At 42.2% G+C, this 14,130-nt stretch overlaps 1 protein-coding gene across 9 annotated transcripts in view; it reads left to right on the forward strand.

Moving 5' to 3' along the window:
- LOC104601350 (pentatricopeptide (PPR) repeat-containing protein) overlaps positions 1-14,130 on the forward strand; it is a 76,014-nt gene that overhangs the window by 24,513 nt on the left and 37,371 nt on the right. The window lies entirely within an intron of this gene.

Here is a 14,130-nt window from a genome sequence, read left to right on the forward strand (position 1 = left end):
TGCAATTACCTCACCCTCCTTTTGTCTCCATCGGAGTCCATCCCCTGCCTCTCCCACTGACTTCCTTCTATCAATATTATCTTCAACCCTAACAATAACCTCTACCTCTTCCAAAGCTGCCTTACTCTTTTTCCAACCCTTTTCTAATTCTCTAAAAGCCTTCCTTGTAAAATCGTCTCCTCCCAAGAAAAATAAACCCTACATCTTACTAAGCTCCATTTCTGTATTTACTACCTTCTCCAGATCAATTGTTCTTCCATTGTGGTAAACTTCATCAAGAATTGCTTTGTTTTCTTGGTCACTTCCTTCTCAAGTCTCGTCAATTTCCTCCCCATCGTCCTCTAAAGATTTGGAAGCCAAGTTAGGGGTATTTTGGTCATTCTGTTGTATCTTATTGAAAGTGAAATGTCTATTGTATCTGAGTTTAAGTTATGTGTCCCATCTTCTATGAGGGACAACATTGTCTTTCTTGTGACTTAAGTTTTATGAATAAAAGTCAAGTGGGTCGGCTAGGGGAGAGTGGTGTTCACTTTTCTCTCTACTAGTCTGGCCGAATATTCTTCTCCTTCATTCTCTTTTCTTTCTTCTTCCTTCTTCTCTGCTTTAACCTAGAATGAACTAGGGTTTTTTCACATGGTATCAGAGCTGTAAGGTTGTATCCTTTTTTTTTTTCTTGTTGCTGTTCTCTTTCTGGGTTCGCCGCTAGCTTTCACAGTCGTCTTCTTCTTTTTCGATTGACCTGAGTGGAGGTTTGATAAGGGGCTGAAAAGTAGCTGTCGTTTTATGGGTCTGGAGGTGAGAATGCCTCCAATCGTTGTTGTGGTGGTCGTTGAAGTGGCATACTAAACCCTCTATTCAGTATCGAAGAGGGCTGAATGTGGACAGGTATGAACACTACTGTTGTTTGTCCAAGTAAGGGACTGTAAATGTTTTCTTGTTGCTTCAAAAGTTGGTTGTGGTGATGCTTGGTGTGACTGATATGCATTTCAGTCGTATTCCTCTGCATTCCTCTTCATATGTATGTTGAAAGACGAGTTGTCAACTGCTGAGGTTCACAACAACAGTAGATTGGTGGTGGTTGTGTCGTGATGATTGGTGGTAGTGGTGGTTGGGTCCTAGACCTTGTGTGTAATCAATTCGGCAGTATGCAACCCAAGTGTTTGATGTGAAGACTAAGTGGTTTCAGTCTTAGTGTGTGGTGGTGAATGGTTTTGCAGTGTGCAGCCCAGGTGTTTGATGTGAAGACTGAGTGATTTCAGCCTTAGTGTGTGGTGTGTAATGTATATTTAAAGCTGGGATTGGTGGTGCTATAAGTGAGATAAGCTGTGTGAAAGAGTGTGTGGTTGTGGTGTATACTTGAAGGTGAAATAATGGAGATGGCTTCTTCCGTAGATGGGAATGACAACAAAACCAGCATCATGCTTTCTTCAGATTATATAAGTGTTCAAATGACATCCATCAAGTTGAATGGTGAGAACTATGTACCATGGGCAAAATCCGTGGAGGTGTTCTTGAAGGCCAAGAGGAAAGTAAAACATGTGAGGGAGGAGAAACCTTCTTCTAATTCTCCTGGGTTCAGTGATTGGGAACAAGATGATGCACAGATAATGACATGGCTTTGGAACAGCATGGAATCAAAGATTAGTGTGAACTTCATGTTCCTAGATACAGCCAAAGAGATCTGGGATCATGCTAAAAAGTTGTACTCTGGACAAGACAACACAACTGGGGTATATTAGTTGTACCAAGAGTACTTCAATTTGAAGCAAGGAAGTCAAAGCTTAGAGGAATATTATGCAAGTTTGAGGAACATCCCCAATGAGCTAAATGTGTATCACCCTCTAACATCAGATGTCTAGATCCAACAAAAGCAACGCGAACAGCTTGATGTGACTAGGTTTCTTGTGGGCTTGAAGGTTGAGTATGAGCATGTCAGAGCACAAATATTGGGGGGATCAGCTCTCCCTTCACTTGAAGAAGTTTTTGCCCGTCTCAAAAGGACATCCATTGAGCCGGTGGAACATTCTTCCTTCTCTGATAGATCTGGTTTGGTAGTGACTAAAGGGAGTGGCCGTGGAAGTAGAAGTGGTGGTGGCAGTAGTGGCCCTCCAAGCAACCATGGTGGACACATATTTAACCGGGCTAGTGGCCGGACTAGAGGCCGAGAGTCAGGGGGAGGCCGTGGAAGAGGAAGGAGTAATGCTCAGAGAAAATGTACACATTGTGGCTTAGAGGAGCACACAGTTAATTTTTGCTATGATTTGCGTGGTCCACCCAATACTTGGGCTAACCATGCTACATCTAAGAGTAGTAGCACCATTACTGAAAGCCAGCAAACTGTCCCAACCCCCTCCACTCCCGCTTGTGCTTCCGGGCAGGAAATGGTGAGTGTACCACGGGCAGTGTATGAGCAGTTCCTTCAAACATCTCAGCAAAACACAACTACACTTGCCCATTCAGGTATGGCTTGCTTGGCTTCCAAAGCCTCACCCTGGATCATTGATTCCAGAGCCTCGGACCATATGTTTGGGACTCTTGATGTATTTTCTTCCCTTTCTCGCTCCTCCACATCTCAGTCAGTTACTCTTGCTAATGGTTCTACATCTCCTATTTGTGGTGTTGGTGATGTTGATTTCTCCTCCATGTCTTTAGCATCTGTTTTATATGTTCCTAAGTTTCCGTTTAATCTTATGTCTGTTAGCAGATTAACCAAGTCTCTTGATTGTTCTGTAACCTTCTATCCTTCTTCTTGTGTGTTTCAGGATCTCAAGATGGGGAAGAAGATTGGTGGAGGGCATGAAGCAGGTGGTTTGTATTACCTTGATGGTGGTGGCCCCCCAGTGGCTTTTCAGTCGTCTCTTACTCCTCTCCAATGGCATTGCAGACTCGGTCATCCCTCTCTCAAGTCTTTGAAGCTGCTAGTTCCTTCGTTGAGTCATCTTTCATCGTTAGATTGTGAGTCATGTCAGTTGGGAAAAAAACATCATCGAGTCTCATTTAGTCCAAGAATTGATAGTCGTGTCTCTAGTCCCTTTGCTTTAGTTCATTCTGATGTCTGGGGTCCAGTTAAAGTTGTGTCATACAATGGGTTTAAGTACTTTGTAATCTTTGTTGATGACTTTTCAAGGATGACATGGATCTACCTTATAAAAGACCGTAGTTAATTGTTCTCTATTTTTCAGAAATTTCATGCTGAAATACGCACTCAATTTGGTGTTCATTTGAAAATACTTCGCTCCGATAATGCCAAAGAATACATCTCCTCACCATTTCAGCAATACCTAGAACATCATGGAATAATTCATCAAACTTCTTGTGCCTACACCCCGCAACAAAACGGTGTAGCTGAACGGAAAAATAGACATCTTCTTGAAACTGCTCGGTCCTTGATGATCAATATGCATGTCCCAAAGCATTTTTGGAGTGATGCTGTTTTTACATCCTGTTTTTTGATAAATCGGATGCCCATGTCAATCCTTGGAAGTCAATCCCATTTCTCCGTGTTGTTTCCCACTTTGTCTCCCTTTCCTCTCACCCCAAGAGTCTTTGGTTGTGTTTGTTTTGTTCAACACTTGGGGCCTGGAGTAGACAAGTTAGATGCTCGAGCTACGAAGTTTATTTTTCTTGGCTACTCGAGTACTCAGAAAGGGTATAAGTGTTATAACCCAAAATTTCATAAATCGTTTGTGTGCTCTGATGTCACCTTTGAATCAGTTCCATTTTTCTCAGATGTCGGGGTCTCTTCTTCTCCCTCTGTGGTTCCTCTTCCTGTACCGGTTATGGACCCTCTTCCCGTAGCTCCCATTCCTACTGCAGATGCACATCATATGCCTGTTACTACAGAGAGGCCGCCAATTACTCAAGTGTATACCCGTAGAAGTGCTTCGGCCCCTCCTCCTCTTCAGCACCTGTCGACAGATCCTGCTATTGCTCCTCCCTCAGATCTTGATCTTCCTATTGCTTTGCGGAAAGGTAAACGTACTTGTACTTCTCATCCCATTTCAGACTATGTTTCCACTACTCACCTTTCTACTTCTCATTGCAAGTTTATATCTTTACTCTCATCGGTTCCCATTCCCAAGACTGTACATGAAGCCCTTACCTCCCCAGGGTGGAGGCAAGCCATGGAAGAAGAACTCTCTGCTCTACAACATAACACACGTGGGAACTCACCATCCTTCCTCCTGGTAAGCACACTGTTGGGTGTAAATGGGTCTATACAGTGAAGCATCTTCCTGATGGCAGTGTGGAACGATTGAAAGCACGATTGGTGGCCAAGGGCTATTCTCAGTTATATGGTGTGGACTATATGGAGACATTCTCTCCTGTGGCTAAAATTGGTTCAGTTCGGGTGTTGATCTCATTGGCTACTATGTATGATTGGCCTCTCCTACAACTTGACATAAAAAATGCCTTTCTACATGGTGATCTTGTTGAGGAGGTGTATATGGAGCAACCACCAGGGTTTGTTGCTCAGGGGGAGGCTGGTAAGGTGTGCAGGTTCAAAAAGGCAATCTATGGGCTGAAACTTTCTCCTCGTGCATGGTTCGGTAGGTTCAGTGAAGTGGTGAAGGCCTTTGGGATGAAATAGTGTCAGGTTGATCATTCTGTGTTCAGCTATAACTCAAAAGATGGAAAAATCTTGCTAGTCGTGTATGTGGATGATATTGTCATAACTGGAAGTGACAACAATGGAATTGACAGACTGAAAAAATTCTTACAGGATCACTTCAATACGAAAGATCTGGGGAAGCTAAAGTACTTCTTAGGAATAGAAGTTGCGAGGTCAAAACAGGGGATCAACCTATGTTAGAGGAAATATGTTCTTGACCCACTTGAAGAAACAGGGTTATTAGGTGCTAAACCAGCAGAGACTCCTATGGAACTCAATGCCAAGCTAAGTGTGGATGCAGGTGAAGAGTTTGATGATCCTTGAAGATACAGAAGGTTGGTGGGAAAGTTGAACTATCTGACCATTACCCGACCAGATATATCATTTGTTGTGAGTGTGGTGAGTCAGTTTATGCAACATCCCCGGGTTCCTCACTGGGAAGCTGTTCTGAGAATTGTTAGGTACCTAAAGGGTGCTCCAAGTCGTGGTTTGTTATACCAAAAGGGAGGAACTCTTGAGATAGTAGGGTACACAGATGCTGATTGGGCTAGCTCTATATCAGACAGGAGGTCAACCACAGGGTATTGTACCTTCCTGGGTGGCAATCTTGTAATATGGAAGAGCAAGAAGCAAATAGTGGTGGCAAGAAGTAGTGCGGAAGCAGAATACAGGGCTATGGCCCATACCACATGTGAACTAGTATGGCTGAAGAACCTATTACAGGAGATGGGTTTCTCAATTGACAAACCCATGAAACTATACTGTGATAATCAAGCTGCTGTTCACATCTAATCCAATCCTGTCTTCCATGAAAGAACTAAACATATTGAGGTGGATTGTCACTTTGTGAGAGAGAAAGTGATAAGTGGGGTAATAACTACATCTCATGTGAGCTCAGGAAATCAGTGGGCAGATCTCTTCACAAAAGGATTGTCTCGGGGAAGAATAGATTACATTTGTAACAAGCTGGGACTATATGATATATACTCTCCAGCTTGAGGGGGAGTGTTAGAATGCTCGAGTCAGGGGTATTTTGGTCATTCTGGTGTATCTTATTGAAAGTGAAATGTCTATTGTATCTGAGTTTAAGTTATGTCTCCCATCTTCTATGAGGGACAACATTGTCTTTCTTGTGACTTAAGTTTTATGAATAAAAGTCAAGTGGGTTGGCTAGGGGAGAGTGATTTTCACTTTTCTCTCTTCTAGTCTGCCGAATATTCTTCTCCTTCTTTCTCTTTTCTTTCTTCTTCCTTCTCTGCTTTAACCTAGAATGAACTAGGGTTTTTTCACAACTTGAATGTATTGTTGCACCCCTAGTTATCAAGGTATGAGGCAGGGTTAATAGACAAGGTACTGCCTTGTCGCTTAAATGCTTAGTTGCACACCTAGGCATTGCCTAGGTGTGGTTTAGGTGGTGGTTTTACTCTGGTTTATAGAATTATTATAGGTATACAACATATATTCATTCTCTTGCCATTTTATATTAAAAATAATACTGAAATCAAGACACATTATTATTTCATAAGCCAATATCATTCCTAGTAATAAATCACAATGTTCTAAAGAATAAAATCACTTGTACACACAAAGCAATAAGGCATGCAAAAGATCATGAACCATAATAGCACAAATGTAAGTGGAAAAACAATGCAATATGCAAACAGTACATTAATACCAAATTTATTTTTATTATATCTAGGCAGAAAAGCAAGGCAGAAAGTCAATAAATTGAAGAAAATGAGTGTTATAGTAATGAAATGGAATAAAAAAGGCAAATAAGCAATGCATTGAATCCAAGAAAACAAGTGTTGCAGAAAGAATCCAAGCAAATAAGCAATGGATAGCGCATGAATTCTAAGAATTTAAACATTGCAGCAAAGGCATATCCAAAAACAATTTAGAAGGGATTAAGCAGATTATCAATCAAGCATCATTAGGTATTCCACTTGCATTGTAAACTTGAATAAAAGTACAATAAAGACTTGTAATACATATATTTTTTGATTCCATGCATATCACTGTATGGAAACATAACCAAAATATCTAATAAGGAGCCTATGCCCAATGTGCATGCCGAAAAGGTGGTCTGTAGGCAAGCCCCCATATGATGCCTGGTCACCTAGGCATCATCTTGATTACTATGGTTGCACCATTTCACACCTAGTATGTGGTTTTATTGACTTGTGATAAGAGCCACCGTTGTCATCTCTCTCATAGATACATGCATACATATACATATAGGATCAGGTTTTTGTTTTGCATCAAGCACCCCAACATATGCAATTATAGCAATAAAGAAAGATGTAAAAATGGTTTGGTTAGTTTTCGTAGAAATGAAAACATTTTGTTTTCTGATGTTTGAATGTTTTCGGATTCTGTGAATGAAACTTATGGAATGTCTTTGGTCCAGGGGAAGACACATATACAGGTCTTGACTCTTGAGCTCCCTATATCTGTCACCTGTCTTGTATCAAGAATTGGGAGCTACTGTTGAATGGGTTCCCAACTAAAATAATGATCATGCCAAAACAAGTCTAATCAGCTCATTTTTAAGTTTTAACCAATGTTCAGAGAACCGGACTGGGCATAGAACCGGAGAAGGGAGAGGTTCACGGGTCAGAGGTTCGACTGGGGTCGACCGTGATGATGTGGCATATATATATATATACTACGGGGGTCATATAAATACTATATATAATATATTTTACAACTTTTAATGTACTTAAATATGGTGGATGGATGACAAGTTTCTTAATTTTTAAAACAAATAACTAGGTTTCAAGCCTTTTAACTTACATTTTCTTTAAAATGCATGCATAATAATGTAATATGTATAATAAATAATCATTAATTAGCATAAGTAAAGAGGTGATTAGTGGTAATTAAGTAATCTGTGAAAATAAGAGGTCTTGAGTTCAAATTCTTGTTAACATTTTAAAATTTCACTTATGTATGGGCATATTATTTGAGATTTAAAATCTTTATCTATCAAAAAAAAAAAATCACTTTTGTATGGACCCGAGCGGTTTCATGAAACCGGGACTAGTTCACCGGTTTTCTGGTTCAACCGGCCGGTTAGCCGGTTTTCAATGGGTTTTGAGCAAGTCCGGTTATCGGGGTATGACCAAACTGGTTAGGGCCCCGGGTCACAGTTCAACCGTCCAGTCCAGTCTGGTTTTCTAAACACTGGTTTTAACCATTTGATTTGAGCATTATCTATATAGTTGATTTTAACTTTTTTGAGAAAATGGTAAAGTATTATATTAAGAATAAAAGAAGAAAACTCCCTACAATAGCAAGAAGCTCTGGTAGGGTACACCCCACCCTTTCCCTTTCTGCTGAGACCTTTCAGCTGCCAACTCCAAAGAAAGGATTCTAGCTTTGCTGGAAAACACATTTGTGTCCCCAAAAATGTTGCTTTTTCAAACGAAACCAATAACTGACATCAGACAAGGTGATCCTTTGTCACCCTCGTTATCTTTGATAGTGATGGAGGGATTAAGTAAGATGACTGCGCTGTAGATGGTGGTTGCCTCAAAGGCTTTGATGTTGGAAGTAGTGGGGAAGGAATTCCCTTCAAATTGTAGATGACACCCTATTTTTTGTGATGCGAATGCAGAGCAAGTGTTGACTTTGAGGTACCTGTTTTGTTGGTTTAAGGTGGTATTGAGCTGAAGACTAACCTGGCAAACAGCCAGATGGTGGCTGTAAGGAAAGTGGAAAATTTGACTGAGTTGGCAGATCTTTTGGGGTGTAAAATTGTTTCTTTTCTGTTAAAATAGTTGGGCTTGCCTTTAGGGGTAAAATGTATCTTTAAGAGTATTTGGGATCCAGTTGTGGAGAGGGTTAACAAAAAGCTATCTTGGAAAGCAAGGTATCTGTCTTGTTAGTGAAGGGGTATTTTAGTCTTTGTACATCTGTTGAGAGTGCTGACGTGTACTATTATGTTAGTTCGAGTGCCTCTTACTTAAATAAGGGCACTCTTGTCTTTTCCAGTCACATTAATAATATAATAACAGGTCTGGCCGAATCTAGGTTGTCTTCCTGAGTTTTGAACCAAACAGATTTCTTTTCTTCGAGTGCCTCTTACTTAAATAAGGGCACTCTTGTTAGTGAAGGGGTATTTTCTCTTCTCCTTCTACTTTCTTCCTTCTTCTTTCTTTTCTTCCTTCTTACTGTTTACTTTACAACTAACAAACCAAACAGATTTCTAGGGCAGGCTGAACTTTAACATGGTATCAGAGCCACATCAAACAAATCAGTCCTGCTAGAATTCTGTTTTCTGCGCATTCGAACTAGGGTTTTCTTAGATTTCTCAGCCGTTGGTTGGAGAGTGGGAAAAGGGCTGAAAAGGAGTGATCGCCTTCTTCCCTTGGAGGTTTCTATGCCTCCGGTGGTGTTGTTGGTGATCGGTTGCTGTGGTTTCTAAGCCCTCCCCTAATTAATGTAGGGCTGGTGTGTGTGGTGCAGTGGTGTTTCATTCCTTCATGTGGTTGGCCTTCAGGCGATGAGGTAAGGAGATTTTTTTTATGCATATTTTCTGTCATGGAACACATGAGAGGTGTGGTACAGATCATATGATGGTGCTAGGGTTTATGCTAGAGTTTATGCTGGTTTGTGTGTGATTTGAAGGGAAGTAGTGTCTACTTAATGGTGAAACTTCCGGTAGCTGTAGAGTAGAGTTTGTGGTGTTACAAATACAGCTTTCAGCCTTTGTCATAACTGAATCAGTGTGCAGATTTCGGTGAAGTATTTGTGTGTAGTGTGCAGTGTGTAGTTCTCAGTTTTAGTGATAAGAGAATTCGACAATGGCAGATAACAGTGATAGTAAACCTAGTGTGATGATATCTACTGACTATCTGAATGTCCAAATGACCTCCATTAAATTGAATGGAGAGAATTATGTCCCTTGGGCCAAGTCTGTAGAGGTCTTTCTGAAGGCGAAGAAGAAGGTAAAGCACATAAGAGAGGAGAAACCTCCCACTAGTTCTCAGGAGTATGAAGACAGTGAACAGGAAGATGCACAGATTATCACATGGTTGTGGAACAGTATGGAGCCTAGAATCAGTGTGAACTTCATGTTTCTTGACACAGCCAAAGAGGTGTGGGATCATGCTAAGAAATTGTATTCTGGTCAGGATAATACAACTAGGGTATATCAACTGTATTAGGAATACTTCAATCTACAACAGGGAAATCAGAGCCTTGAGGAGTACTATGCCAGTATGAGAAATATCCGTAATGAGCTAGATGTCTATCACCCTCTCACTTCCGATGTCAAGGTTCAACAGCAACAGAGAGAGCAGCTTGATGTGACTCGGTTTCTGGTGGGGCTGAAGTCTGAGTATGAACCAGTACGAGCCTAGATACTAGGAGGATCTGCTCTTCCATCTCTAGAGGAGGTGTTTGCTCGTCTTCGGAGGACTTCCATTGGATCTATGGAAACCTCTAGTATCTCAGATAGATCAGCATTTGCAGTGTCGAGAGGACGAGGTGGCAGAAGTGGAGCTCGAGGAGCCCAGCCTGGCCGAGGTGGCACTAGTGGTCCAGTGTATGGTCAGAGTGGTAGTGGTGGTCCTACACATATCCGTGGTGGTGGTCGTACTGGAGGCAGAGATTCAGGGGGAGCACGTGGTAGAGGACGTGGCTCGGGTCCACGGAGGTGTACTCATTGTGGTTTGGATGGACATACTATTAACTACTGCTATGATTTACACGGTCCACCTTCGACGTGGGCCAACCATGCCATGACTAGTGATACCAGTTCCAGCTTTAGACAAGAGAACCGATCAACTGACCAGATGCCTTCTACCTCTCCAGATGGTCCAGGCAGGGAGATGGTGAGTGTTCCTCGTGATTAGTATGAAAGGTTTGTTCAATCCACGTTGCAACAGAACACAACTACCTTTGCACACTCAGGTATGGCTTGTTTGGCATCCACACCCAACCCCTGGATCATTGACTCTGGAGCCTCCGATCACATGACGGGAACTCCAGGTGTGTTTTCATCTCTCACTCATTGCCCAACATCACAATCTGTTACCCTTGCTAATGGCTCCACATCATCTATTCGTGGTGTTGGTAACGTTGACCTAGACCCTGTGTCCCTATCCTCTGTTTTATATGTACCTAAACTTCCATTTAATCTTATGTCTGTTAGTAAGCTGACCAAGTCCCTTAATTGCTCCATTACATTTTACCCCTCTATGTGTGTTTTTCAGGATCTCAAGACGGGGATGAAGATTGGTGGAGGGCATGAAGTCGGTGGACTGTATTATCTTGATGGTGGTGGAAGAACGTCAACGGCCCTTCAGTCATCTATTTCTCCTCTCCAGTGGCATTGTAGATTTGGTCATCCCTCGCTGAAAGTGCTGAAGTCCTTGGTCCCTTCGTTGAGTCAACTTTTTGTTCTAGATTGTGAGTCGTGTCAATTTGGGAAACACCATCGTGTTCCCTTTAGTTATAGGGTTGATAACCGTGTGTCGAGTCCTTTTTTTTAATTCATTTAGATGTTTGGGGTCCCTATAAAGTGATGTCATATAATGGACACATATATTTTGTTATTTTTGTTGATGACTTTTCAAGAATGATGTGGCTCTATTTAATGAAAGAAAGAAGTGAACTATTTGCCATCTTCCAGAAATTTTATGCTGAGATCCGCAATCAATTTGGTGTTCACATCAAAATTTTCCGTTCTGATAATGGTCGTGAATACTTGTCTTCATCTTTTCAAGAATACTTGGACCAACATGGCATTATACACCAAACTTCATTTACCTACACCCCACAACAAAATGGGGTTGCTGAGAGAAAGAACCGACATCTTGTAGAAACGGCCCGTTCACTCATGCATCACATGAATGTTCCCAAACCCTTATGGAGTGATGCAATGCTCACCTCTTGTTTCTTAATTAATCGGATGCCCACGTCTATTCTTGATGGTCGTTCTCCTTTTAGTGTCCTATTTCCCAACATGTCTCCGTTTCCGCTTCCTCCTCGGGTATTTGGGTGTGTCTGCTTCGTCCATAATCTGGGTCCCGGGACTGACAAGTTAGATGCACGATCCCGTAAGTGTATCTTTCTTGGCTACTCCCAGACTCAGAAAGGGTACAAGTGTTACCATCCCAGTTCTCGTCGTTCTTTGGTATGTGCTGATGTTACTTTCTTCGAGTCTACTCCGTTCTTCATGGGGTTCGGTGATGCTGCGTCTTCCACATCACCTCCTCCTCTTCCCCTTCTTGTGGCTGATCCTCCTCCTCTGGTTCCAGTCGTGCCTACATCTTTGCCTCTGGTGCCACCGTCTGTTGACCGCCCACCTATCCGTCACGTGTATACACATCGCCCATGTGTACCGGCTGCGCCTCCTCCGGCTTCATCACCGTCGACAGATCCGGCTTCAGATCCGACACCAGCCTCCGACTTTGATCTCCCTATTGCCTTACGGAAAGGTAAACGCACCTGCACCCTTTATCCTATTTCCAATTTTGTTTCCCTTACTCACCTCTCCACCTCCCATCGCCAGTTCATCTCCTTGTTATCTTCAGTGGTTGTTCCTAAGGATGTCCAAGAAGCCCTTACCTCTCCAGAGTGGTGTCGTGCTATGGAAGAAGAGCTCTCTGCACTCCATCATAATCACACTTGGGATCTCACCGCTCTTCCTCCTGGGAAGCAGGCTGTCAGTTGTAAGTGGGTGTATACCGTTAAGTACTTGCCAGATGGTCATGTTGAGCGCCTGAAGGCGCGTCTGGTTGCGAAAGGGTACTCCCAAACCTATGGCATTGACTACACAGAGACATTCTCCCCGGTTGCTAAGATAGGGTCAGTTCGTGTTGTCATCTCCCTTGCAGCTATGTATGATTGGCCTCTATATCAGCTCAATATCAAAAATGCTTTTTTGCATGGTGATTTGCTCGAGGAGGTCTACATGGGGCAACCACCAGGGTTTGTTGCTCAGGGGGAGGATGGTAAGGTATCCTCACTTAAGAAGGCTATATATGGACTTAAACAGTCCCCTCGAGCATGGTTTGGTAGGTAGGTTCTGTGAGGTGGTCAAGAAGTTTGGTATGAAACAGTGCCAAGTTGATCACTCTGTCTTCAGTCATGACTCTCCGGCAGGAAAAATACTACTGGTGGTGTATGTAGATGATATCGTTGTGACTGGGAATGATAAAATGGGCATTGACAGATTGAAGGCATTCCTACAGGAACACTTTCAGACAAAGGACCTTGGCAAATTGAAATATTTTTTGGGCATAGAGGTAGCAAGATCTAAGCATGGCATTAATTTGTGTCAGAGGAAATATGTGCTGGATTTACTGGAAGAAACAGGTTTGTTGGGTACTAAACCAACTGAGACACCTATGGAAACCAATACGAGGTTGAGCAGTGATATAGGTGAAGTATTTGAAGACCCTGGTAGATACCGATGTCTTGTAGGAAAACTAAACTACCTAACCATTACTCGGCCAGATATCTCATTTGCGGTTAGTGTGGTGAGTCAGTTCATGCAGAAACCTTTGGTCCCACATTGGAATGCAGTGCTAAGGATTGTGAGGTACTTGAAAGGAGCCCCTGGCCGTGGGTTACTGTACAAAAGTGGTTGGAAGCTGGAAGTAGAAGGTTACACTGATGCTGATTGGGCAGATTCCATGTCTGATAGATGGTCTACCACAGGCTATTGTACCTTCTTGGGGGGTAACCTGGTAACGTGGAAAAGTAAGAAGCAAACAGTTGTGGCAAGAAGCAATGCAGAAGCATAATATAGGGCCATGGCACATACTGCTTGTGAATTAGTGTGGCTAAGGAATCTTCTACAGGAGATAGGATATGACGTCGGTGCTCCAATGAAACTCTACTGTGACAATCAGGCAGCGGTTCATATCTCTTCCAATCCAGTGTTTCATGAAAGAACCAAGCACATCAAAGTTGACTGTCATTTTGTGAGAGAGAAGGTGCTGAATGGAGTGATAGAGACTGCATATGTTAATACAGGAAATCAGTGGGCAGATCTGTTTACAAAAAGTTTGAGTTGGGGGAGAGTGGACTACATATGTAACAAGCTGGGATTATATGATATATACTCACCAACTTGAGGGGGAGTGTTAGTGAAGGGGTATTTTAGTCTTTGTACATCTGTTGAGAGTGCTGATGTGTACTATTATGTTAGTTCGAGTGCCAATTACTTAAATAAGGGCACTCTTGTCTTTTCCAGTCACATTAATAATATAATAACAGGTCTGGCCGAATCTAGGTTGTCTTCCTGAGTTTCGAACCAGACCTTTTCTCTTCTCCTTCTACTTTCTTCCTTCTTCTTCTTTCTTTTCTTCCTTCTTACTGTTTACTTTACAACTAACGAGCCAAACAGATTTCTAGGGCAGGCTGAACTTTAACATGTCTAAATGTGGTAAGTTAACATTTGATAAAAAGTGTGCTGGCCAGCATTCTGGTCTATTACATGTCTCTCTTTCCTATCCCTACAGAGGTAGCTTTGTTGATTGAAAAAGCAATTAGAGATTTTT

This window comes from Nelumbo nucifera, chromosome 2 (assembly GCF_055504915.1).
Source record: "Nelumbo nucifera cultivar China Antique chromosome 2, China Antique-T2T, whole genome shotgun sequence".
Lineage (NCBI taxonomy): Eukaryota > Viridiplantae > Streptophyta > Magnoliopsida > Proteales > Nelumbonaceae > Nelumbo > Nelumbo nucifera.